Source organism: Orcinus orca, chromosome 21 (genome assembly GCF_937001465.1).
Source record: "Orcinus orca chromosome 21, mOrcOrc1.1, whole genome shotgun sequence".
Lineage (NCBI taxonomy): Eukaryota > Metazoa > Chordata > Mammalia > Artiodactyla > Delphinidae > Orcinus > Orcinus orca.
Genome location: NC_064579.1, coordinates 25,190,671 through 25,215,782, shown reverse-complemented (window position 1 = coordinate 25,215,782; position 25,112 = coordinate 25,190,671). Strand labels below are relative to the sequence as shown.

Genomic DNA, 25,112 nt, shown 5'->3' with positions numbered 1-25,112 from the left:
GATGCAATTCAACAACATTCAAAGGAGACTTGTGAGCCCCTATTATATTCCAACCACTGGAAGATTCCAAAGATAGTAAAACGCTATCTATTCTGGACATTTCCATTTGTTTATGTACAGCAGTGATAACACTGCACGATGGGAACCGTGGAGCAGAAAGAGCAGCTTGAGAGATCCCGGGGTCAGGACACCTGAAACTCAGCCCCAGCTATGCTTTTCAAGTATGTGAAGAAATATGGCAGATGTCTTTTGAGGGGCCTGGCGTATAGCAAGTGCTCGATTAATGGTAGCTCACATTATATCATATCGTGACCGCAGTTAGAATTCTTATAGCAAACTCATGCATCACACAGAAGCACAGCACAGTGATGTACGGTATATTTGCAGTAAAATATAACCAGGTGACATGAGCATTAGGCCTTTTGTTGCAGTCTACAGGTCCTTTGTTCGGTCTCTGGCACTCACGCTGGAGACTTCCTGTTGGTCCAGACCCAAGCTCACTGGCCGCCTCCTCTGTCCCTCGCTCCTTCTAAGGAGCCCGCCCACTGAACTTTTTTATGTTTTGGTTGTTGATTTTTTTAGTTCTAAACTTTTCCTTTGGTTCTTTTTTCATATCTGAGATGTTTTATTTTTTCATTTGTTTCCAGTTTGTTTGTGTCACCCACTGAAGCATTCTGAGGGCGGCTGCCTTAAAGTATCATGTGATGCTAACACCGGTCACCTCACTGTTGACACATCTGACTCTTGATTGACTGTCCTATTGATTCAGTTTGAGACTTTCTCTTTCTTGTGTGACATGTGACTTTCACTTGAAATCTGGACATTTTTGTGTTGTTTTATGCGAGTTGGGATCCTATCGAAACCTTCTGCTTCAGCTGGCTTTCTCCAACGCCATCTAGCTGGAGACTAGGAGGGCGCCGCCTCATGACTGGCCAGTGGGGATAGAAGTCTGGCTTCCCCCCCAGCCTGCCTTTACACCAGTGCGTGGGGTCCTCCTTCCTGCAGGTAGCAGGGGCACTCTGGCTGGCAGGTGTGCCTCAGAACTGCACCCGTGTGCCCTACGGGGACCCACAAGGGTTTGGGGTGCCTCAAGAGAGTGGAAATTCGAGGGTGGCTTGGCTTTTTCTGCTCTGGGTGGTAGCAGGGCACCATTTTTCCTGTGGTGTTTGGCTGGAGTATAGAAGTTACGATCTAAAAGCTTTCTGTCCAGCTGGGCTTTCGCATTTCTAAGGCCAGAGAGAACAGCTTTATGTTGGGGTTTCTTTTCTTCATTCCCATCGGTATTTCTCCAACTCCAACTCAGGATTAAATAAGGCAAAAGAAGGCCCAGGAAACTTACCACCATGTCATTCCTTGGGTCCTAAGGCCCCAGACAGTGTGCCTTTTCTTCTTTCTACCCTGCAGAGTCTTCTGATATTTGCTTCTTATTTCAAATCCATGGTTGTGCTTAGAGGGAGAAATAGGAAAAGGTGGGTCTACTAAACGCTCCTCCACGTAGAAGTCAAGTGAGAGACACTTAAAGCATGAAAAATTAAAATCAACTTAATGTAGTAGCATTGGAGTTTGCATCGCTATCCGACAGTTTTAAATTGCTAATCAAATTCACATAACTCAACCCAGAATTAATTAGCAAGTGCCTAGGGAATGCAAACTAATGTAAATATTAGCTTTGATAAAAAGTAATTAGTAGGGCAGAGTTAGCAGCACAACAAAATGGATTTATTTCAAATTCAAATAGTGATGCTTTAAGGATTATCAACTCTTTGGGATTAGATGAATAATCAAAAACTGAAAATTCCCTCTAACATTCAACAAATGCCGTTATTTTTCAAGACTCACCTTATTAGATATGGTTAAAGGGGGAAATTAAGATAAAGCTAGTGTCCTAAAAAGGTAACAAATTCTAATAAACAAATAAAAATGTTTGATCTAGAGAGGGAGCCAAACTCTGAGGCTAGAGTGGGCCTGGGATGGTGGGCTGTGCAGAAAGGACCTGGTGGAGGGAAGTGTTTCCAGGCCAGGGTGGAAACAGCTTCCCTCCCAGTCCTTCTCTGCAAACAAGTGGTGGAGCCTGCATAGCGTATTGTGTTGATAGACTATACCAAGAGAATTTCGGGACTCAGTAAGAAATCAAAGTCTCCCCTGCTAGCTGGCCTTCCAAGGAGGTGAGAAGGAAAGGGAGGAAAACACAACCAACCGTTTTCTATTCCAGTAAAAAGAAAGTACAGGAAAGGGAATGAACACAATATTCACTGGAAACGTAAAGAATCTGCCCAAATTATGAGTCATCCATATTCAAAAAATCCTTTTAGTGTGAGGTAAAGTTTTATTGCCTTTATTTCATTATGATCTGGATTATTTGGCAAATTATATAGTTCCAGTGTGGAAGCCATATTTTATAATCTGGGGTTATGTATAAACGTTGTAATTGTAGTTTCTTCCCGTGCTTTCACAAGACTCTCCTGGATACCAAATCTTGTGGTCCTGGATTTGTCTGATGCCCTTTTTTTTTTTTGCGGTATGCGGGCCTCTCACTGTTGTGGCCTCTCTAGTTGCGGAGCACAGGCTCCGGACGTGCAGGCTCAGCAGCCATGGCTCACGGGCCCAGCCGCTCCGCGGCATGTGGGATCTTCCCGGACCGGGGCACGAACCCACGTCCCCTGCATTGGCAGGCGGACTCTCAACCACTGCGCCACCAGGGAAGCCCTGTCTGATGCCCTTTTGACAGTCCAGAGTGCTTAAGCCAGGACTGCGCTTGGTTGCCTTTGCTTAACAGTTGTGTTCCAATGAAATAAAACTCGTGACTTGGCCATCCTCAAAACCGCAAATGAAATTAACATTTTTAATAGCTGCAGTTTACCTTTCAAATTTTGCCAAGAAGATGAAAAAGAAAATTGGTGAAATTTTATTTTGATAGATAACATAGAAGGCATTTGGTAAAATCCTGTAACTAATTCATAGATTACCAATGAAATGTCCCAGACAAACATATTTGTTCTCAAAATATGACAAACATTGCCCACTTCCGGGTGGATATAGGCAGACTACCGGTCTGTACCTAAAGCTTGCCGCTTCTTTCCCTTCAAGACCATCAGTCATTCTTGGCCTCTGTGGAGCAGGTTAGAGCGTGTCTTAGAACTATTCAATTTTATAACTAGAAAGGAATTAAATAATTCTGTACAAACCTGTTTTTTAAAGAGGATAAAGTCTGAGGACAGAGCCCAAGAACTTGCCCTTTCTGGGACAGCAGGTGGAAGAACCATAACTGTGACCTGGACTCTCCGAGTCCCAGAAGCTGTGACCTGTAACGAAGATGCAGCCCTGACCTCATCCCCACCTGCCAGGGCCACAGCCACTGGGAGGTCCTGCATTTAAACCTGCCTTTTTCACTAGCTGACCGTGGAACCTTGGTCCAGTCATGTAACTTTCCGAGGACTCACATTCTTTCTCTGTTCCGAGAGAGAAATGGATGACATAACTTCTAATGTTCCCTCCAATGTGAAAATTTTATAATTCGATAAGCAATTCTACACTCAAATATTGTACTGTCTAAACTAAATAGCGAAATGCAAATAAATACAATAAATCCTCACATGCGGTGAATACTCAGTCTTGTCTGTTACATAGTTCAGCTTGTGTCCTGCTGAAAGTGTGGGGACCGAGTGTGTCCTGCCTGGTGTTAAAATAAACAGAAGAAGGTAACTTTCCTGGTGTATATAGTGTGGTTATCGAAGATTCCCATTTTAGCGAGTTCAGAAGATTTTACCCTTGCTTTTCTACCCATCACTGCAGAGGTAAGACTTTACAAACCACATTGTGAAAGCGGAAACATCTGCATTACACTCTGGAGAGTGGCCATATAGGAAGCAGCGTTTGCCTACCCATCCCTGGTCAGGGAACTAAGATCCCACATGCTGCCTGATGCGGCCAAAAATAAAATAAAACACTGCCATTAAAAAAAAAAAGAACAATCTCCCTTGTCTTCTCCATCTTACTGAGCTGTGAGGTTGTACACCACTGGGCCTTGGAATTTAGGGAATTAAAGCTCTGAATGGCGGGGTGTACTATCCCAACAGAGTAGGGGTAGGAGTGGGTGCTGAGGGACGGGTTGCTGTGTCCACCTCCATCGTTTCTCCTCTGGTTCTGGGTACAGAGAGGACGACTCTCCCTGCAGGACCTAGAGTTGGGCTTGACCACGTGGTGAGTCTGGACTGATCGTGTGTGTACAGAAGTCACTACCAAGCTATAATTGCTGCTGTTGGATCCTCTCGCCCTTTTGGGGGAACCCGAATGACAATGTGTTTCTGATGGTGCAGGTAAAAACTGCCGGAGCCCAGATCAGAGGGGCTGCTGGCCACGTTGTGAAAGTCAGGTCTCGGTAGACCACCTGGCACTGCGTTGAGTTCAGACATCTGAGGACTAAACCGTGGGGGTGTGACGTCGGTGAGGTTCGGGGCCCACTTCTTCTCCAAGGTACCCTTGCTGTCCTCACTGGTTCACTCGTCACCCACACTTGTCTCCTGTTCCAGTCCTGAGACAGCCACTCAAAAGCCTCCTCTCTCTGGATTCCCGAAAACGTGCCCAGAAAGTCCTGGATGTGCCAAGGATCCGAGCTCCATGTACAGCTCCGTGCTCTGCATCACAGAGCAGTTCCCACCAAGCCGCCATCCTGACTCTGGGAGAAGTTACTCTTTCTTTAGTTTTGGGCACTGCTTTCCAAATCTGTGTGAACTCTGTAAAAACACTTCAGACATTTCCTCCAACTTCAACTCGATCATCTGATCCTAAAGAGGGAAAATCAACATCAACCAGTTAGAATACAAAATCAAATGAATATGAAGCTAACTGCAGGGTGTTTGAAACTCAGGTTTGCATTTACAGACCCAGACTGTGCAGGACCAATGCCTTCATACCTTTGTCTAAGGGATATGTGACCGTGGAATCAAAGAGGCAAGCAAGACAAGGTTTCATACTTCAGTCTCGAGACACATCAGCAGAATTCCCTGACAGGCAGAAGCTTTCTGAATACCGAGGAGCCTTTTATCATCGTGCCAGACGTTTCTCTGGCTTCCACGTTTCAGGGCCGCTCTGGATAATTTAGAATGCCATTTATAGAATTGCATAGAAGTTTTGCTAGGGCATATCAGCTGAAAATAAACAAAAGAAAAACTGCTGGTATGTGAAGTGCACTTAAAGTATAAAAATCTCAAATACAAAATGGTAATGTTCAAACTGATTTGGAAATGCACATTTTACTAAAGGATTTCTTCAGGCATGCTGGGCATAGGCCTGAGATTTTTTTTATTCCAAGTTTGAGAATCTTTGCTTTAAACTTTCCTATACATCAGAATCAACACAAAACTTTCCCTCAAGTTAAGCGTGAATTAGCAAGAAGAGACCTTTTGGGCAACGTGGAAGTTTTTCCAGCTGAGAGAGGCAGATGTGAAAGGCGAAGAAGTTTTCCTTTGATTTCTTTCATGTTTCTTTTGCCTTTCCACCATCATTCGTTCACATTGGGGTTCCTCTTTTACATATGCTATGTAGTGAAAAATTAGGATCGGTAGTAAGAACTCTTTGTTTGAGCTGTAAATGCTGGAATGTTATGGACTGAGGTTTATTTCACAGACTGTATTTTGGAAGTTCTAGGTTGTGCGAATTAAATTAGAATGCATGTCAATGTCTCCCTTATCATAACTGTTGTTCATGATTTATTATCCTGTTCATATTGGTTTGCATCTTTTGTTTCCTGTTTGTATTCTGCTCCATTTATTTCATACTTTCAGTGATCAATTTTACAGAATATACTATTTGACAGCAGATCTTCAAGCTAATCTAAATTGTATTATATAATATGCATGAAATGCTATTTAATTGGGATTGTTTTAAACAGGTGTCTCTACGTCAATATGCACATATTAAAAGTAAAAAAAAAGTATGAAAATATAAATGTAGACTATCCTATAAAATGGGGCTGTGAGTGACATAAATGTATCTCTTTATTTTTTATATTACCCAATTTTCCTAAAAAGTTCAATGCAAATAAGAATGTTTATACTCTGAATTATTTTTCCATATGTGTGTAATGTGTATAGACACAGCCTATAATCCTCTGCTCCCAAACAATAATTTCTTGAAGGCTGACCAGTGTTCAGCTCAGGATCCCTCAGTTCTTTGGAATGGACGTGACGGCCCTACAATGGCCAGTAACCCTCGCAGCCACCGGCCAGACCGTCGGTGTAACAGGTGGTCTCCTCCACGCGGTGGCCGCACGGCTAGACCCCTCCTCTGTCCTCACCTACATCAGAGCGGATAGGAAACATGCTGCGTCCTTATCTCCGCTCCTCTGGTCATTTTTTCTCACCACAATTAAAATTTTCTCTAAATTACTGGCTTTAACCAGTTAGCTTATGATAGGCCTTAGGTATGTGATTTATTTTATATGCTTGTGCTTGGAGGTTGTTGATCTTCCTGAGTTTGTATATTTTACAGAATTTATCAAATCTGAAAAAAAAAAGGCCATTATTTCTTCAGATACTTTTCCATTCTTTCCTCTCCTCCTTCAGGGACACCAGTAACATATCTGTTGAGTCATTGGTATTTACTCCACAGCTCTCTGATGAGCCAATTATTTTGTTTTATTCTCTTTCTGTGTATTTTTTCAGATAATTTTATTGCTGTATCTTGAACTTTTCACAGTGCCTAATATGGCAGTAATCTCACCCAAAGTTTGTCTTGTTTTGGTTTTTTACAGCCTTATTGAGACAGATTTCATGTACACAGAACAGTTGCCCATTAAAAGAGTACAGGTCAGTGGTACCCTCAAAAGAAGCTAATTTTAGAATATTTTCATATCCCCAGGAGCAAACATAATACCCATTAGCAGTAATTCCCATTTCCTTTCCTCTGCCCCCCTTCTCCCAACCCCAGGCAAACACTAAGACACAGGGTGTCCACGTGGATATGTCTATGCTGGCTATCGCACATAAGCACGGTAATAGAACACCTGGTATCTGGGGACCAGCTTCTTTCGTGTGGCATGATGTCTGCAAAGTTTATCCATGCTGTAGCATGGAGCCCTGCTTCATTCGTTTTTACTGCTGAGTCATATTTCATTGTATGGATGGGCACATTCTGTTTATTCATCACGTGATGGTGGATGAGCATTTACGTTGCTTTCACCTCTTGGCTATTAGGAATAAGGGTGCTGGGAATATCTGTTTCCAAGTTTTGGTGTGGATGCATCTTTTCATTCCCTTGGGGGTGTGCCTAGGAGTGGGATTGCTGGGCCTTTGGCAGCTCTTTGTTTATCATTTGGAGAAAATATCGTACTGGTTCCCAATCAGATGCAATATATGTATTTATACATTCTCCACGTTCTCTGCAACATTTATTATTGTCTGTCTTTTATATTTTAGTCATCCTTGTGCATGTAAAGTGGTCACGAAGATTTACTGCTATGTCTTCATCTATGAATTTTGCAGTTGTAGCTCTTACACTTAGGTCTGTCATCCAACTAACATGTACCATAGTGCATCTAGAAGGAAACATAAGAGAGTATCTGTGGGACCGTGGGGTAGGCAGATCTTGGGGAAATGTAAACTAAAAGTGCTGTTCACTCACCAATATAGTAAAACAAAGCAACAACAGACACCACCCACATGGACCCACGTGGCAGCCTCAGCATCGAGTTTGAGAAGCAAAGTGCGGGGCACGTGGTGGTTTCTCATTGACTTAAACACGCCCATGCCTTTGGACAGAGCATCATCACTCCCAGGTGTTTAACCAAGAGAAACGGGGCAAAAAAATATGTCCACAAAGTACTTACACAAGAATCTTTGCAGCAGCCTTGTTGATAAAAACCCCAAAGGTGAAATGACCCAAGCTCCATTAACAGCAGATTCATTGATAAGCACAGTGTGACACATTCATTTAACAGAATGTTACTTTGTGGTAGAAATGAGCAATCTCATGACACACCCATCCACATGAGTCAGAAATAAACTGAGAGTCCCACCGACATGAAGTCCAGCACAGCCGAAGCTTATTTACCATAGTCCTGTTTGGCGGGGGGTGGGGGGGCTTTTTCATAGGCGATGCCATTGTCAGAAAACATATCAATATGAACACTTAAAATCCTTTTATTGTATTTTAATTATATCTCGACTGAAAAAATATATATTATCCAGTGTGGAGCCAGGACATGGGTAGAGATGGAGGGTGTAAAAGAAGCAAGATTGATAATTTTCAAGTTGGGGGATGCTTAGTTGGATATCCATCACATCATCCTCTTTCCTTTTGTTTGGTTTTAAAGTATTTCATAGTTAAAATTTATTCTTAAAGTACTAGACACAGATTGAAGAAAGGGAAAGTGGTGACACACTGGGGCACTATGAGAAAATTGGGGAATGTTTAACGAGTGGAGTCACATTAGAATTGACATAGATATACTGCACAGTCAACTTTCAGTTTCACTTGTACTCTGGAAAATTAAGAATGGAGAGGTAAAAAGGTAAAAACAAAGATCGGTTCTCTTATCTGGTTACAATCAACAAAGTACATCAGATGAACCCTAAATCCAGCCCATGAAGAAACCCATCTGCAGGGGATTTTTACACTAAAAAAGCCAGAAATATTAATATCTACTAATAACATGAAGCATGAGAATAATATGAAATTAAAGTTTAATAAATAGTATCTTACTGTATTTGCCAAGTGAGTTGTCTATTAATATAATTTTTGAAATTTGACTTTAACACCATTACAGAAACAGCGGTATTGCTTTTCTCTCATGCAGACTAAACATAAGGCTTTAACCAAAACTTTATATATTACTGCAAATACTGCGGCCTATCCAGAGTCTGCTGTAATTGCAGACTTAGTGTGTGGGTCAGAGAAGTGTTTTCATTTTCTGTTTTGCAAATTCTGTCACCTTTCAGGTTGAATCTGCAAATCAAATCTGTACTTATAGCAGTGAAAGAAAGCAATACTAAAACTAATAAGAATTTGGGGAACACTGTGCCAGAAAATATGTCATGACACGTTCATGAAATCGATCAGAAATATGATATAAAGAGATAATCTATAAACATCCTCATTATAAATGAACAGTGATTGATTTTTGAAAAATGTAAATCATTTGCATTTGCTTAATCCATTGTTTTCTTTACAATCAAGTATTCTTCTGCCATGAAGAACAGAGACTTTAGAAAATTATATTTACATAAAATAATTAAAATTATTTTATATTTATTTTATAATACATCCTCTGATCACTTCTTTCAAAATTCCCCTCAGAAATTCTGATTTTTGAGTATTTCCTCAGAAATTTCTTAGGAAAATAAAACAATGAATTGAAGAAAAGTGCACATACGTCACGAAATTCACATTTCCTGAAGTTGAAATCAGAGACTATAGATTTCGATGTTTGCCTCATAAATCTGTTTTCTGAGAAATCTAGTGAGACATCCCAGATAAACATGGGGACAGGTTTGGCAACTGCGGCTGAGTGGACATCAGCTGGATAGAAAGGACATTCATCTCTGCTCAGGATGCATTTGGCTGGCTGAGCTGGAGCTCTGGGCAGTGACTAAGCATTCCTTTCCTACAATTACTCCCATTCTCTCTCCTGAAGAATATTTATGTCCACTGGTACCTCTGGTGCTTTTGTGTAAAAGTAAGAGGAGAGAGCAGTTGCTGTTGAGGAGGAGAGCCTAACAGAGAGGGGAGTGGGTTAGGGTGTGTGGCTCCGGGAGGGGGATTTCGCCCCTTAGCCGGGACGGGGGGAGGGGGCAGAGGACCAGACATCACAGCAAACCCAGGGTCTGCGGCTCTGGGATCTTTGCTGTTGATCCTGGGAGATTTGCTGTGGACCCCAGCATAAACGGGGGGGCTCCCCTCCTTTCATGCTCCAGCATCCCTAGGGAGGGAAAATCTGGGGTACCAGGAACTGGAGACCCCATTTTATGCCTCCATGGCTCTCTGAGGCCTTGACGTGCTGGTTTGGGGGTTAATGTGAAACAAGCTTTCATAGGAAAATGGAGGGAGTCTATGTGTCGGTCTGATTTCCAGTAATTAGGCTTTTGGAAGAGGCTCCTATAATAATTTGGGTAGAAATAATATAAGTCTTTCCTGAATTTCTAGTAACTGTGAGGAAAGAATTGGACCACATACGTGTGATTCTCAGCATTGCTTTCTTTGCTAATACAACAGAGTCTCTCTGTTAACGCTTCTCTAACTGACCTTGGCTCACTTGGAAACTGTAGGAAACTGTGTCCACTGAAGCGGGAAGGAGGTGGGAGGTGGCAGGAGCCCACCCACCGAGGGCCCAGGTGTCCTTGTAAAAGTCACACGGGTGATTCCAAGGCACCTGGAGGAGAGTGCTTCAACTCCATTCAAAATCTCCACTTTACAGGCATCACTTACATACAGAATTTTTTTAAGAATCTGAAACTCATAGAAACAGAGTACAAAAGTGATTGCCTCGGGTTGCAGTGGGGGCGGGGTGGGAGGAAGGCGGGCGTGGTTGGAGACCTTGGTCCAAGGGAACAGACTTTCAGCTGTAAGATGAATAAGGTCTGAGGATCTAACGTGTACCTAACGTTGTCTAACTAGTACCTAACTAGTACCTAACTAGTCTAACGGTGACTAGTTGTTAACACTATACTGTATAATTGAAATTTGCTAAGAGAGGACAGCTTAAATGGTCTCACCAAAAAGAAAAAAAAAAGATAAGTATGTGAGGTGATGGATGTGTTAATCAACTAGATGGGGGATTCCGTCCACAATGTATATAGATGTCAGATCACCACGACGCACACTCTAAGTATCTCACAATTTTATATTATTACACCTCAATAAAGGTGAAATAAAACAAAATCACTGCTTTACAGATTAACTTACAGTCAATATAAATGTCTCCAGGCATCTGTGTTTTAAGCACTATCTGTACACGTGGACAATAGGTCCTAAACCAATGAATGTATTTCATACACCTGAATCCAGTCAGGATCATATAATCAGAAGTACTCTTATTGTCACCTGTACATAAGTCCAGCACATCACCCTGGAGCACCTGGTTCTCTGTTGTTGATTTCTCACTAAGTTCTTGGTTTCTATGAATCTCACCTTTGGTAAGAGATACAACCATTCCCTGTGCATGTTATAATTATTACTTAAAGAAAATTCAAATTTCTTTACACTAATCATACCTTCTATGAATTCATCTATTTAGTTAATAGATGAGTTTAACACTCCCCTGTTCTGAGTTGTGCGCTATTTTTTTTTTTTTTTTTTTTTTTTTTTTTTTTTTTTTTTGCGGTACGTGGGCCTCTCACCGTTGTGGCCTCTCCCGTTGCGGAGCACAGGCTTCGGATGCGCAGGCTCAGCGGCCATGGCTCACGGGCCCAGCCGCTCCGTGGCATGTGGGATCTTCCCGGACCGGGGCACGAACCCGTGTCCCCTGCATCGGCAGGCGGACTCTCAACCACTGTGCCACCAGGGGAGCCCCTGTGTGCTATTTTGAAACTCAATTTTAAAACTTATTTTTGCTTACTTAATAAATTGCTTCTATCATTAGTTTGTCCAGCTTTTAAGGATGAAAAGACCATCTGAAGGAATAGAATCACCATCACACTCTCTTATTGTGTCTTCCTTTGTCTTCTTCAGATGGTGAACTGAGCCCCAGAGGTGGAGTGAACTCCCAAATCCATGCCGGGCATGTAACTGAATGGGAGACTTAAGCCCCAAACACATCGATTTGTGAATAGAAATGATACTGAGAGAACAGCAGGCACCCGACTGTGACAAGAATTCCCCTGTTTCCTTTTGTCAAGCCGGTGAGTGGATTGCGCTTTGCACTTAGAACTCAGAATGCTAAGTCTCACTCCAATACCTAAAATTCAAGGAGAAGTCAGGAAGGTGCTTTGTTGTATCTGAAGTTGTAATCAGTTTCCTCTGCTTTTTGGAGATGTTTTTCTTAGCCTAGTCTTTTAGAGAAAAACATTTTGTGAAAGAGTTACTTAACCTTGTCACACATAGCCGGGTATTTATTTCTAGCAAGCTTGAAACACGAACGAGTTTTAAAGTTTTTCAATCAGTGATATCACAGTCAACACTGACAGCAATTATGAAATGATTTACAGTCTCCCTCCTCAGTCTAATAACTTTCTGAGTTGTGGGGGAAGTGTGTTTCTATAGTGTTCCAGAACCTAAGAAACACAGAAAAGAGATTTACAAAAACAGGAAATTCTAAAATAGATGAAGAAAGTAACTTTTGTCACAGGATTATACATAGAGAAAATGTATCAAGAATGCATTTTTCCTCAACTGTTTTGCCTTATTAATCATGGAACTCAACCTTTGCTTTTGAGATCAAATATTTAATCCACTTATCTATTTGTTTTAGAAAAACACTAAATCACTTCATGTATTTATTGCGCACAAGATGAGTGTTCTAAGAGAATCATCATAAGGTGGCATGGAAACAGGCAAAGAAAAATGCTAATGTTGCCTTAATCAGGGAGATGTGACAGTCAAACTAAGACTTCGTAAATGTTGAATTCCGTTAGCTACACAGGGAAAAAAGTTTATTTTCAGGAGAAGCGTGAGCGTACTGCACCTAATTGTCAATGCGTAAAAAGCGCAGTGTGTTTGAAGTATGACAGTGAATTTGATAAAATGTGACTGTTGCCAATTGAGTTTGAAGGTGCGAATTTGTAAATGCAAGTCACGGTCCGGCATGTGTCTGAGGGCTCCGTGTGTGAGGGAAAGGAGTTTGGTCTTCTTCCTGCAGGCTCTGCAGGGCCAGGGGTGGACAAACAGGGCCAAACTGTAGTGAGGGGTTGACTCCATTCCCCCCGGAATATCTCAACAAGTGATTATTCCCAGCCTATGGCTCAATTATCGTTTTACTTCTCCCTTACAACCATCCTTATAGAAGTATCTTCAATACCTGTCTGGTACTTGATTTGTACTCATTAGCTGAAAAAAAAATCAATGACAACTGTAAAGCATTAGTGATGATGGTACGGAGTCTCGCTGCTGTGCACACTCCCCTCTGAAGATCGGTCCTCGGGTACCATCCCCTTCAGTGAGTGCTTAGAATCCATCCTTTTCAAGCCTTTATTGTTTATCTGTGAATCCCAAATGTGGGGAGAATAAGGGATGCCTTCCTCCAGAAGGTGCTCATACAATCAAATGTATTGGGTGTTTATTAGGAAGTAATTTAATGAGACTTGGATGTCACAGTGCAAATTCCCAAAACTCGTTTGCCCCAGCAGAACTCCTCAATCTAAACCTCAACTGTTTTTATTTGCTTTAATGAAAATTTTAAGTGAATAATTTACAAATTAATATCATTTGCCTATGCAATGTTTCACAGAGTAACAGAATATCAAATTCCATGTCAGTCTATAGATTATAAAAATGAAAAACGCTATTTGCTACAAAATCTTCTGCCTTTATTCGTGAATGGGTTTAAAACATCCTTTGGGAAGCAGAGCACACAAAAACATAGCTTCCATTTAGTGAGTTCTCTCCATGTGCCACATAATAGTAACAGTTAACACTTGGAGTTTGCTGAGCTAAGTCCTTTATATTTTGTTATCTGATTCAAAACTAGTACCAAAACCATGAGGAAAGTCTTATTTTTATTCCCATTTTACAGAGGAGTAAACTGGTTGTTAGATAAACAAACTTTGCCTGGCACTAGTGCGTGGATACAGACTTTCTGATTCCAAATCTTAACTGCTCTTGACCTCCCCCACTTACTTCCCTTGTATCTTCTAGACTTTATCTTTAATTATGCCAGGTAACCCCGAAGCCGCCTATTTGGACCATGATAGTTGAGTCTCATCTAAAATTAGCTGTGCTTTGACATTTCAAAAATTTAAAGTGACGAGCAGTTAAAAATATCACAATGAGGGACTTCCTTGGTGGTCCAGTGGTTAAGACTTTGCCTTCCAATGCTGGGGTGCTGGTTCGATCCCAGGTCAGGGAGCTAAGATCTCCCATGCCTCATGGCCAAAAAAAACAAAACATAAGCAATATTGTAACAAATTCAATAAATACTTTAAAAACGGTCCACATCAAAAAAAAATCTGAAAAAAAATACAGTGGAACATTTTATTGTACCTCATATGGGGGTGTGATTGAGGATAATATAGAGATACTTAAAAAGCCATTTTTTAAAATGAGATAGCAAAATGTAAATGATTGGTTTGTTGGCTTTTAGTTTCAGTTAAAGAGATAAGTTGAATCTTACACAGTCACAAATGTGATTTGTTGTAAAGACACCGTGAATTACTTAGGTAGGCATGCTTTCTGTGTTCCCCCCCACTGCCCCCCCCCCCCCCCCCCCCGCCCCGTAATTAGGAAGCTTAGGAAGTGCTAAGCCAGATCCACAGACCATTATTAGTAAATGTGAAGCTGATAGAATGAATTGTAATGCTAACTTGCTTTGGCTTTTCTGATGTTTTCTTCATTTATTTTCTGCTTGGCTCAGATTACCTCTCCTTAGTTTTATTTGTGCTGCACGTTTTTGGAATGAAATTAGATGTAATTAATTTAATAATTGATTCAATAGTTGAGAAATGATATACTTTAGTTAGTACTCAACAAATATATGTTTGTTTATGTATGCACTAATTTAACTCACGTGTATTTTTTACTTACCATATACCAGGTAAAAGCTTATTTTAAAAACTTTTTAAAAAATGAACTCAGGGTTTAAGTTGATATGCAAATGATTTCTGAAGAAATTGCGCTGCCACTCATTAAAATGGTCAAAAATTGGGAGAATCATTATATATCATTATTTTGCACATCTATGAATATAGTCTACAAAAGAAACAAGTGATATATTCCATTGTCTACACTCTATCTTGCATGAATTTACTTAAAGCTTAACCACTCAAAGTCACATGTGAAACTTTTGGTTGATAACCTGGGGAAAAAAGATATATAAAATTAGTTCACACAAAATGGCAAAATGACGCTAACAGTAAGTAGAGTTGCATGCTAAATGATTCTCACATTGCTGGCGAAATCAAATAACGGAGGATCTAGAGTTATGGGCAAAGCACCACTGCAGTGCCTTCTTCCTGAGACAAGGTAAGTGGTGAGTCAGCGCGGGTTCTTAGGATGCCATCAGATAAAAACCTCGGCTTCCACCAGGAATGGCGCTTCTGTCCTTATCCTGACCTGGCTCCGTCCGCTTCCTCCACAACACTGGCCTGACCTTGACCCCATAAATCCGTGCTGCCTCTTCTGACACATTATGTGATTGTAATTACATAATGTGCGCGCACCTCACCTCATTTCCCCAGAGCACTATGTTGGTGAATTGCTTCCATGATTCATATGTGGCTTTATACACACATTCCCTTGTTACAGGACACTTGGGTGGCTTATATGTGGGGATGTTATAAACAGTGAAGTGCTGGACATCCCAGCACCTGTCATTTGGTAAACACCTCTTAGAATTCTGTTCCAGGAGTGGAACCCCTGTGCCATAGGGTTTTGCCAGACAGTCACCCAAAGCGGATACATAAATGTACACTCCACGAGCAGTCTGTGAGACTTCTCTAGTGGCTCAAATCCTTGCTAACTCTTGGAAGTTGGCATCTTTTAAAAATTTAGTTGTTCTATTGGGTGTCTAAAAATTTATGGCTTTAATTTTCATGTTCCTGGTGATAAATGAATTTCAGTGTATTTTCATCTTTAGTCATTTTAATATCACTTTTCCATTTGTTGTAAGGGGTCTGTTTGAGTGTTCATTTTTCTATTAAGTTAATTTTTATTTTTTATTAACTTATAAATATATATATTATATATATACACACATATATAAATAGAGAGAGATTGATTCCAAAGTTCCAAATATAATATATATCTAAAAGTGAAAGGAAAAATAAATAAAAATAAAAATACACCACAAAAAGCATTGAATATTAAGGAAATTACTGATAGATATTTTAAAACACACCATAAAGAGAAACAGCAATGTATATGCGTGTTATTTGGTGGACTCTGATGGGGATTTCATATATATATGTTAATTTGGGGAATGGAAATCTTTATAACACTGAGCCTACCAGCCACAGTACTGTGTATTACTCCATATACTTACGTCACCTTTAATTTTTCTCAGTAGGGTTTTGCTGTTTTCAGTATAGAATATTCTGATTTTATGAAGAGTTGTATCGCCTCCTCTCTCTTTCTATGTGCTTTGGAAGACTTTGTATAGGATTGCTGTATTCTGTTTCCTAAAAGATGAAAGAATTCACCAGTGAAGAAATCTATGTCTGGAATTTACTTTGAAAAGGTTTAACTATGGACTCAATTTTTAAAATATGTATTGGATTATTTAGATTTTTGTTTACTTCTGTCAGATTTGACAGGTCGCATTGTTGAGAATGTATTTATTATACCAAGGTGCCAACTCTGTTGGTGTAAAATTGTGCCTAATCTCCTTTCATTACCTTTCTGAGGAGGACATGATCAGTTCTACTGCTTTCCATCACTCCTCATACTTGGAATTTGTCTTCTCTCTCTTCTGCACTTGATCATTCTTGTTAGTTACTCACAATTCTATTAATCTTGTCAAAGTACCAGTTGGTGGCTTTGTAGATGTTATTTAGTATATATTTCCTTCTATTTCTTTGATTTCTGCTTTTATCTTGATAATTTCCATCTTACCAATTTCCTTAGATTTAATTTGCTGGCCGTCTTCTAGCTGCTGGAGACAGCAATTTAAATTATTGCTATTTCAGCCATTCTTCTTTTCTAAATTTGCATTTCTGGCTACACATTCTCTCAAACAATAGCCTTCAGCTGCATTTCACGATGTTTATATGCTGTCTTTTTATTGTCATTTAGTTCAAAATATTTGAGATTTAAAAAACACTGTGATATCTTCTTTAACACATTATTTGAGTCTGAATTAATTTACATGTAACTGGAGATTTTCTAGTCATTTCTTTAGTAATTGAATTCTAGCTTAACCCAGTTGTGGAAAGAATACATATTCTGAATGATTTCCATTTTTTGAAATATGTTGAGCCTCACTTTATGAACAAGCCTATTGTCAATTTTGGTACATGTTCCATGTGCACATGAAAAAGGAATGTGAGTTTGGTTTTGTTGAATTCCGTGTTGCATACATTACAATCATGTTTTTCAGATTTGTATTCTCCCAATTTTTGTTTTTCTCTATCAGCAATTGAGAGACCTTTGTTGAAGTGTCCCACCATGATTGCAGATTTATTGTAAATCTTGTTAGTTCTTTCAGTTTTTAGTTCTTCTTAGTTTTAGTTCTTTCATTTTTTGCTTCAGATATTTAGAAACTGGATTATTGGAAGTATATGGCTTTAGGATTCTATCTTTCTGTTGGACTGACCCCATTTTAATTAGCAAATAGCCTTCTTTATTTCTAGTAAGTCTTAAAGTCTAATTTGCCTGATATTGTCATAGATTCTGTATCATTTTTGTTTAATGTTTGTATGGTATGTATTTTTTCATGCTATTACTTTCAACCTGTGTGATTATACTTAAGATGCCAATTCTGATGAGCATGTAATTGGGATATGTTTCTTATAAAGTCTGACAACCTTTGCCTTTTATTCAAGCTGTTCAGACAGCTTATATTTAATGTAATTACTGACAAAATTGATTTAAATCTGGTATCTTTGTATCCATTTTCTGTTTTTCCTACTTACTTTATGCTTTATTCATTTTCTTTATTTTTTAGATGTACTACATTTTTTATTTTTCCATTTTTCCTGTATTCATTAATTACGCAGTCCTCTAATATTCCTTCGATGATTACAACATTCAAACTTGCATATTACAGTCTGATCCATACTTTATCACTTTGCCAATACCATAGAGCCTTAAATCAATGTTGTATTTCCTTCTCTGACTTTTACATAGTCTTTGTTATGCATATTTGTTTTATACATATGTCAATTTCCACAAGAAATTGGAATTATTATTTTACACAGTCAATAATTCATATTTGTCCCACATATATGACCCTTTTGTGTATTTAAGTTCTCTTGCATTTTGTAAATCTCTCTTTTCTGTAAGAACTTGCTTTAATACTTTTACTAGTGCAGGTCTGTTGGCAAAAAAAAAAAAATCCTGTTTTTTAAACTAAATCCTCCCTTCCTTTTGGAAGAATATTTTTATTTGGAGAAGAATTCTGAATTGGTAGATATTTACATTCATTCTTCAAATAAACATATACTTCTAAATTGTCTGGCCTCCATTATGTCTGCTGAGATATTAGCTGATAAAATACCCTTTAATTTCATATGTGTCCCTCTTTTATTTTCTAAAAAAATTAATCACATTAATTTTAGAGTACTGCTATCTGTGGGTTTGTCACTTGCATTTCTTCTTATCATCTGTCATATTGTCCTGACAATTAGCATGTCTATTGATTCTTAGTATATGCTGGACATTGGTTTAAGGGTAACGGAGGTTATAAATGATATTAGCTTCCACTATAGAGGATTACCCCATTCCTTTGTAAGGATCAAAAATGGGATGGGACTGATCACCACAATGCATTTGTGATTTGAACTTAGTAGCATGTTCCCGTTTGGGTAATATCCAGTCTACTTTTGGTGTACCCTTTATACTAGGGCATAGCTCTCCAGAATTTCCAGATGAGAGCTTGGTAACCTCAAAACTGAGGTGGGTGTAATTCCTTCTCTTACCAGTTGTAAGTGTCGCTCTTCAGTTTTTTCACTTCCCATGTTTTCAGAATTTGGTAAATGTCTTGAGAGGGAGAAGAGTCGTGTGCTTGATGCCACTCAAGTCTCCCACCTGTAAGCAGCCCCACGTGAGCGTCACATCACTGCTGTTGGTTTTTTTTTGTGGTTTGAGGGTTTTGCTTTTGATTTTCTCAGCCAACAGCTGTTGGTTGGTTGGTTTAGGTGTTTATTTTATTTTATTTTTCTTGCCTGAGGTCAACTTCTCAGTTACCGGATGTTTGCCGAGTGAAGGGACGTTAAGTCCTCTGTGTCTCGGGCTCGGATCTCTGGCTGGCTGGAGTCCAGGTGCCTCTCACAGTAGGTCTTTACCCTTTGAGCATTTGTGCTTTGGCACCGAGCACAGGTTTTGCCTAGCTCGTTAGCCTCCTGCACAATTGTCAGAATTCAAATATCTTGTGGGGAAAATGAGCCAGTGCCTTGGAGACCCTTCACATCTCATACCTCGTCCTTCCGGCCCCTCAGGACCACAAAGGAGCTTCTCAGCTCTCCACTTTTGCCATGTCAGCCTCACACGACTATAAAACGTGATGCTGGTTTATTCTCCTCCTAGCTGGGGTCCTTGGGAAGGTACTGGCAGCCCACGTGCAGAGCTGAAAAGACTACCAGAAAAAGCTGGCTGCCAACCACACACTTACCTTCACTGAAGATTTGTCAGAAATATTGCATGAGGATTTAGGTCACTGAGACTCCTAAAAGGTGATACAGCTGAAGGACAATGTATTTTCAGGTCTGTAATAAACAAAGTGAAAAATTTAGCTCTTGAATTAATTACAATAATATGTTATTGATTCTTTATGCGTTATCTTAGGAGTATATATACATATGAACATACACATATACACATGCAGATATACATATGTACTGTATACTTATTTAGATTTTATATAAATACAATCACTTTTTGAGCTCTTGTCTTGATAGTATATATCATTTTAACCAGTGCTACAAATCTATGATTTATACACTGTTTTCTCAGTTTATATATCAGGCAGCTGTAGCTTGATGAAGCTTAAATATCTTGCCCTGGTCACCTGCTAGGAGTGATGTGCTATTTATCCACAATCATCATGGAAATATAGAGAGTGTTCTCTGGTTCTGGGATTATTCATGTATTTTTTAACAGAAAAAGGGAGGGACAGCATTAAAGGCCCCACTAAATGATGAAACAGTTGGATGATTGCTGCACAACAGTGCATTCTGTCTTCAGTAGTGAAATGATCTCAGACCTTCATTTACCCAAAGATTATATAAATTAATGAAATAAATGACTTTAATTAGGTATTCTGAGGTATTTTATATATTCTACTTCACATATTTCCCATTTCTTTCTCTGACATGAAAATGAGATAGTTTGTAGGAAAATTAATTAATGATGAAAGGTAATCACACACAGCTTTCCAAGAAAAAGAGGATAACACATGCATATCTAAGAAGGTTTAGAAGTGAAAGTTTCCTATTACTGCTCTTCAAGTGATGCTTGAGTGTTCACTACCAAGCACCTGACCCGAATTTATTTTCTGGAAAATTTTAAAATATTGGTTATTTTTATATTATAGAAAATTTTGACCTAAACTTGGGGTTATAGCAAAGATGTGGGTCGTATCCTAGTGGTTCCTAAGAATCTGTTCCCATCTCCATTCAACAAAGTCACAGGGGCTGTTAAAATGCACTTTCTCCTTAGTGTGTTACTGCAGTTGAAATTAAGGGGTTAAAGTAAGTGTAATTACATAGTGCATTCTCACCCTCTGTTCTTCCCACGGGAAGGAAGGAGGGGAGGGGAGGGAAGTGGAGGGAGGCTACATTATATTCCTAAATTCTGTCCCAATTTTGGTATCAGATGACCTTCACCTTACAAGATCATACAATGAAAGATTTCTACAGTGCAGTTAAGTATGGGTTTAAAATTGTTTCTTCTAGAAAAACAAAGGACAACAAATTTTCATTACATTTGTATTTTTTGCAGAACAAAGAGGCAGCATTAAGTCTAACTGTGCACATTGTCTCAACAACCTGGTTTCTTATCCTTCAGTAAAAGCATCCTGATATTCCTCAGGAGAGATAAATCCTTTATGACAACACCCAAAAGAATAAAAAAAAAAAGAAAGAAAGAAACCAAACATGACAGAACCCCGAATATGAAAATCTATGTGTTTGTAGGGTTTGGGGGCAGAGTCATTTCCAAAGTGGGATCATTTCTGAGAAGTATGTGTCCTTTCCTCTCCTCCCCGATACGGGTCAGAACCAGGATGCCAGGTCCCCCTGCAGAGCACCCACTCCCACCAGCACTTGTTCATGCGCCTTCCCCCTCTTGCCATGCTGACTCATGCAGACGTGGACTCTGCTCCGTGATACAAGCGGTCAGTTTTCTCAGAAAAAGAGTCACCCACGCGTGCATTACAAATACACAAATAAGCATCTGTTGTAACGTGTATATTCATTATAAAATAGGTAATTATGAGGCAGGCATATCAATATATAAACCAATTCTCAGGGACTGTGAAAGCATTCATTCCGTCAAAGGTCAGAGTGCACAGCACGCACACACACTCTTAGTTTTGTAACACTATTATTTTATGTATCCCTTAAATTCGTACCTTAAATGGCTTCCGCTTCCCAGGAGCGCTGCTGGGTAGTGGAATATAGGGGTGATACAGGAGGCAAAGGCACTGTCTCCCAGATAAAACAGTTTTATGAGGACGGGGACGCCTTCTAAGGTGAAACAGTCTTTCCAAAATGTGAGATGAAGGCAAAAGTCCTCGGAGCTGAGATGGGGAAGTAAAACCATTTTAGGAAACATGTGATCACCCACGGTGGCTCTGGACGCATGTCCACAGCATGTCCACACGTACACTGGCCCCTAGGTCTCTTCCCCGGCCTCAGGCCGTCACAGCCGCTCAGGGACAGGAGGGATGGAGCAGGGATAACACACAGTGGATGCCTAAGGGGAAATACAAAGTAAATGAGCTTAATTCACCCCCTCCCTTTCCTTAGAGCATTTACTTTAGAAAACTTGTAATTACTTTCTCTGTCTTTTGAAGGGTGTGTAAATCTTTTTAAAGTCTAAATAAGTCTGCCAGCCTCAGACCCAGGAATAGGCTTCTCCAGGACCAGGGAGCCACCAGGTTGAAATGCCACCATCAGGGACAGGGTACCCTGTCTCCCAGACTCTGTGGGAGACGAGAGGCCTCCTTCAGGGGCACCTGCTCCAAGTTGCAAAATGACCACCTGCGGTAAAGACCTAAGGAAGTTGATTTTTCCTTTGGATGAAGCCCATGAGCTAACGCAGATGGTCACCCAACTACCAGGTGAATTTAGGATGAACCACATGGGACAGACAGTGCTGCCATGTCCTCTCACCTGAGGACCCGTTAGTGTCACCTTGAGAACATGCACGTAGTGGGTCCTACCTGCCTGGTTACATAAAAGGGTGAGATTTCCCTCTGTCTCTGCACCTTTTAGTGGATTGTCTGTGATACGCAGTGCAATTCTGGTTTAATGCTTATTTGATAGTAAAACTGTTTTCTTTCTCTTCTTCCTTTGTGGAGTGTCTTTCTGGGTGAGAAGAAGATTTTGTTTTTTATTGTATTTCCCAACAACACCCATGGCTTCAAGTCTGTTCTGATATAATGTGATGAAAAGGAGAATTGGGTTTTATTACACAAACCAGTCATGTAGCCTTGGGGTTGCCCTTCAACCTCTGTGTGATGGAAAACCTTAATTTGGAAAGTGAGGTTGATACGATATGCTTCAAAACTTGTTAGAAATGTTCACGTTCAGCCTGGTACAGATTCAAAACAGCATTGAAAACAAAAATACATCTTGCAAGAAACAGTCTTGAAATGTACATACTTTATGAGTAGGTGAAGATGCTCATGAATTACAGGGAGATTAGATTATGTTTTTAAAAGCCTATGCAATTAAAATATGAAATATTTTATATAACATGATAAACTTTATTGAGGTATAATAGTTAACATATTGATAAAATATTTGAAGGTTTTTTTTTTTGAACAGGTAACTATTTACTAGGAAATTAAATGTTCCCCAAGCATGCCTCTTAGTAGTTTCCATATGTAATTCTATGTAGTTAATCTTTCTTATTACAGTTTTCTCTTTTTTCTTTGAAACTCTTGTCCCTAAAACAATTCCTGACCCTGGGAGAAGACTCAATAAATATTTGTTAAATAATTGAATGGTGACTTTTTTGGTTATTCAAGAGGGTTTTTCTCTCTGATAAAGGATCATTGCATGAATTTTTCCATTTCACTTTTACTATAGCTACCAAAAAATGTTTTTAAAGTAATTTTAAAATAACTTGGTTTGGCTGTACAGCTTTCAGCTAAAAATATCCATACATAACCCTCCTCCCACTTTCCCGCTAAACATCCCCTCAATACACATGACACATTATGTGTAATTATGTGCCTTATAACAGAGTCTATTTTAGTAGTATGGTAATATTGTACCTTAATGTTGACCGTGGAGAATCTTGTTAAAAGAGCCACAAGTAAAAAAAAAAAACAGCATCATCACACTATTAAATACAAAATATTTTAACCACAACACAAAATAAACCGTATAGCAAAGCTCAGACTGGAAAACATAATATGAAAAGAAAGCTACTTCCAACCTGCAACACAAAGTATATTAAAGAAAAAAAAGAAGAAAGAAAACACTAGATTTGCATTTATGTAACCCAAGCTTGCTCAGATTTGGTTAGATCTTTAAAGCCCATACAACTCTGGCACATACTGGAGTCCCTAAGTTTCTCTCTTATGACTTACCCACTATTGTTATGTAGGAAAATGAGCCTGAGCTTTGTTTGCAATTAGCATCTCTGGTGCTGGCCCAGGATTGTGAGTTCATTGAGGTGCCGCATAAGGAAAACTGTAGTCTGCCAGCCTTGGAAGAGTGGGCCTTATAGACGCCACAGTGGGAATTGTCTGCATAGCCCAGGCCTGCAGTCTGCTGATCACTAATTGTTGTTTCCAGCAGCTTTTCCTTTTTGAAATTCATAGTTGCACTAGGCTTTCCGTAGTCTGGCATGGATTTTGCAAACATTTTCACTTAAACTTTTGCAAATGTTAGGAGAATTATATCCTGGAGGTTTTAGAGTAAATGATTGTTTTATGAGTACTCAGGAAATACTATTTTTTAAAAATACCAAATGATGGTGTTTTGTTTTGGTTTGTTTTGTTCTTTTGAGCAGCTCAAAGTTCCAAAACCATATTATAGAATTGGAATGAAATTAAACTAGAATTAACAGTTGTGTAATTGTTTGGGCCATTTTCTGTTTATGTTTAGAGTGTGGTTTGGTCTCTGTAGCAAATTAATAATAAGGATTTTACTCCTAGAGTATGTAATTTGACTGGATCAACGCAATTTTTTCACTCCCTTTCTCATTTTAATTCATAACAAAGTAAGTGAATAATAAAAATTGCTCTAGTGAGATGATCACTATTTCATTTTTTATTCATAATCCTTTTAATTCAACAATATATGATTTTTGTCTACTAACTTATTAAATTTAAATGGAATTTCTGGACATAAAGTGTACGTATATTTGCATAGCTAAATTGGTTCTTAGAAAAATATTACCCTGGAAATAAAATAACAGTAGATCTAGTTGATTGATTACATTTTTGATTTTTAAAATTCTTCAAAATAAATAGCAGTTGAATTATTCAAATGTAAGGAGTTGCATGTAAATTAGAGCACTAAAATATTAAACAAAATGGCAAAATGTACTTTATTAAATGTATATATGGAATGCATGCTGTTAGAATAAAATTAAAACAAGGATACACAAACATGCACATATGTACACTATCTCTCTTGAATATCTATATATTCAAGAAATATAAAGTAAAAAGGATTAGAGTAGCAACATATAATTTATGAATTTTTAACTTCCTTTTGATAGGACTGGTAATTATAGAATTTCCCTAGTATTTTTCAAGATGAAATCAATCTGGCAGCCTCAACACCGTGTTCCTATTGGCTGTGAATTCTGTCACTCCCAGGACCAGGACAAGCCCCGCCTCTCTGAAAGGACTAGAAACTGAGCCACACTGTACCTGCCCCTTCTCCAGCGGCTCGAAGTGAGCTGAATCCCAGACATATTTCTGAGACTCTACATCCTGGGGAAGAAGGAAGCTATGGGAAGGGGCAATTGGGTCAATGCTCCTCCAAGACAGCCTGGGTGGCCACCAGGTTCTTAGGGGTTCTCCCAGGTCCTCTCCAAGGATGGTACTGGCTTCCTCAGCGTGGACAGGAGATGCGGCCCTGTCCCCACGTCGTGGCCCACGCAGCTGTGCCAGGGCAGGGGCAGAGTCC

At 39.4% G+C, this 25,112-nt stretch overlaps 1 long non-coding RNA gene across 2 annotated transcripts in view; it reads left to right on the top strand.

Annotated features, from left to right (window-relative positions):
- Positions 1-25,112, top strand: part of LOC117197414 (uncharacterized) — a 307,865-nt gene that overhangs the window by 152,505 nt on the left and 130,248 nt on the right. For both annotated transcript variants that reach the window (XR_004478020.2, XR_007474633.1), the window contains one exon: positions 11,665-11,834. This is a non-coding gene — a long non-coding RNA (uncharacterized LOC117197414). The remainder of the gene's footprint in view (positions 1-11,664; positions 11,835-25,112) is intronic.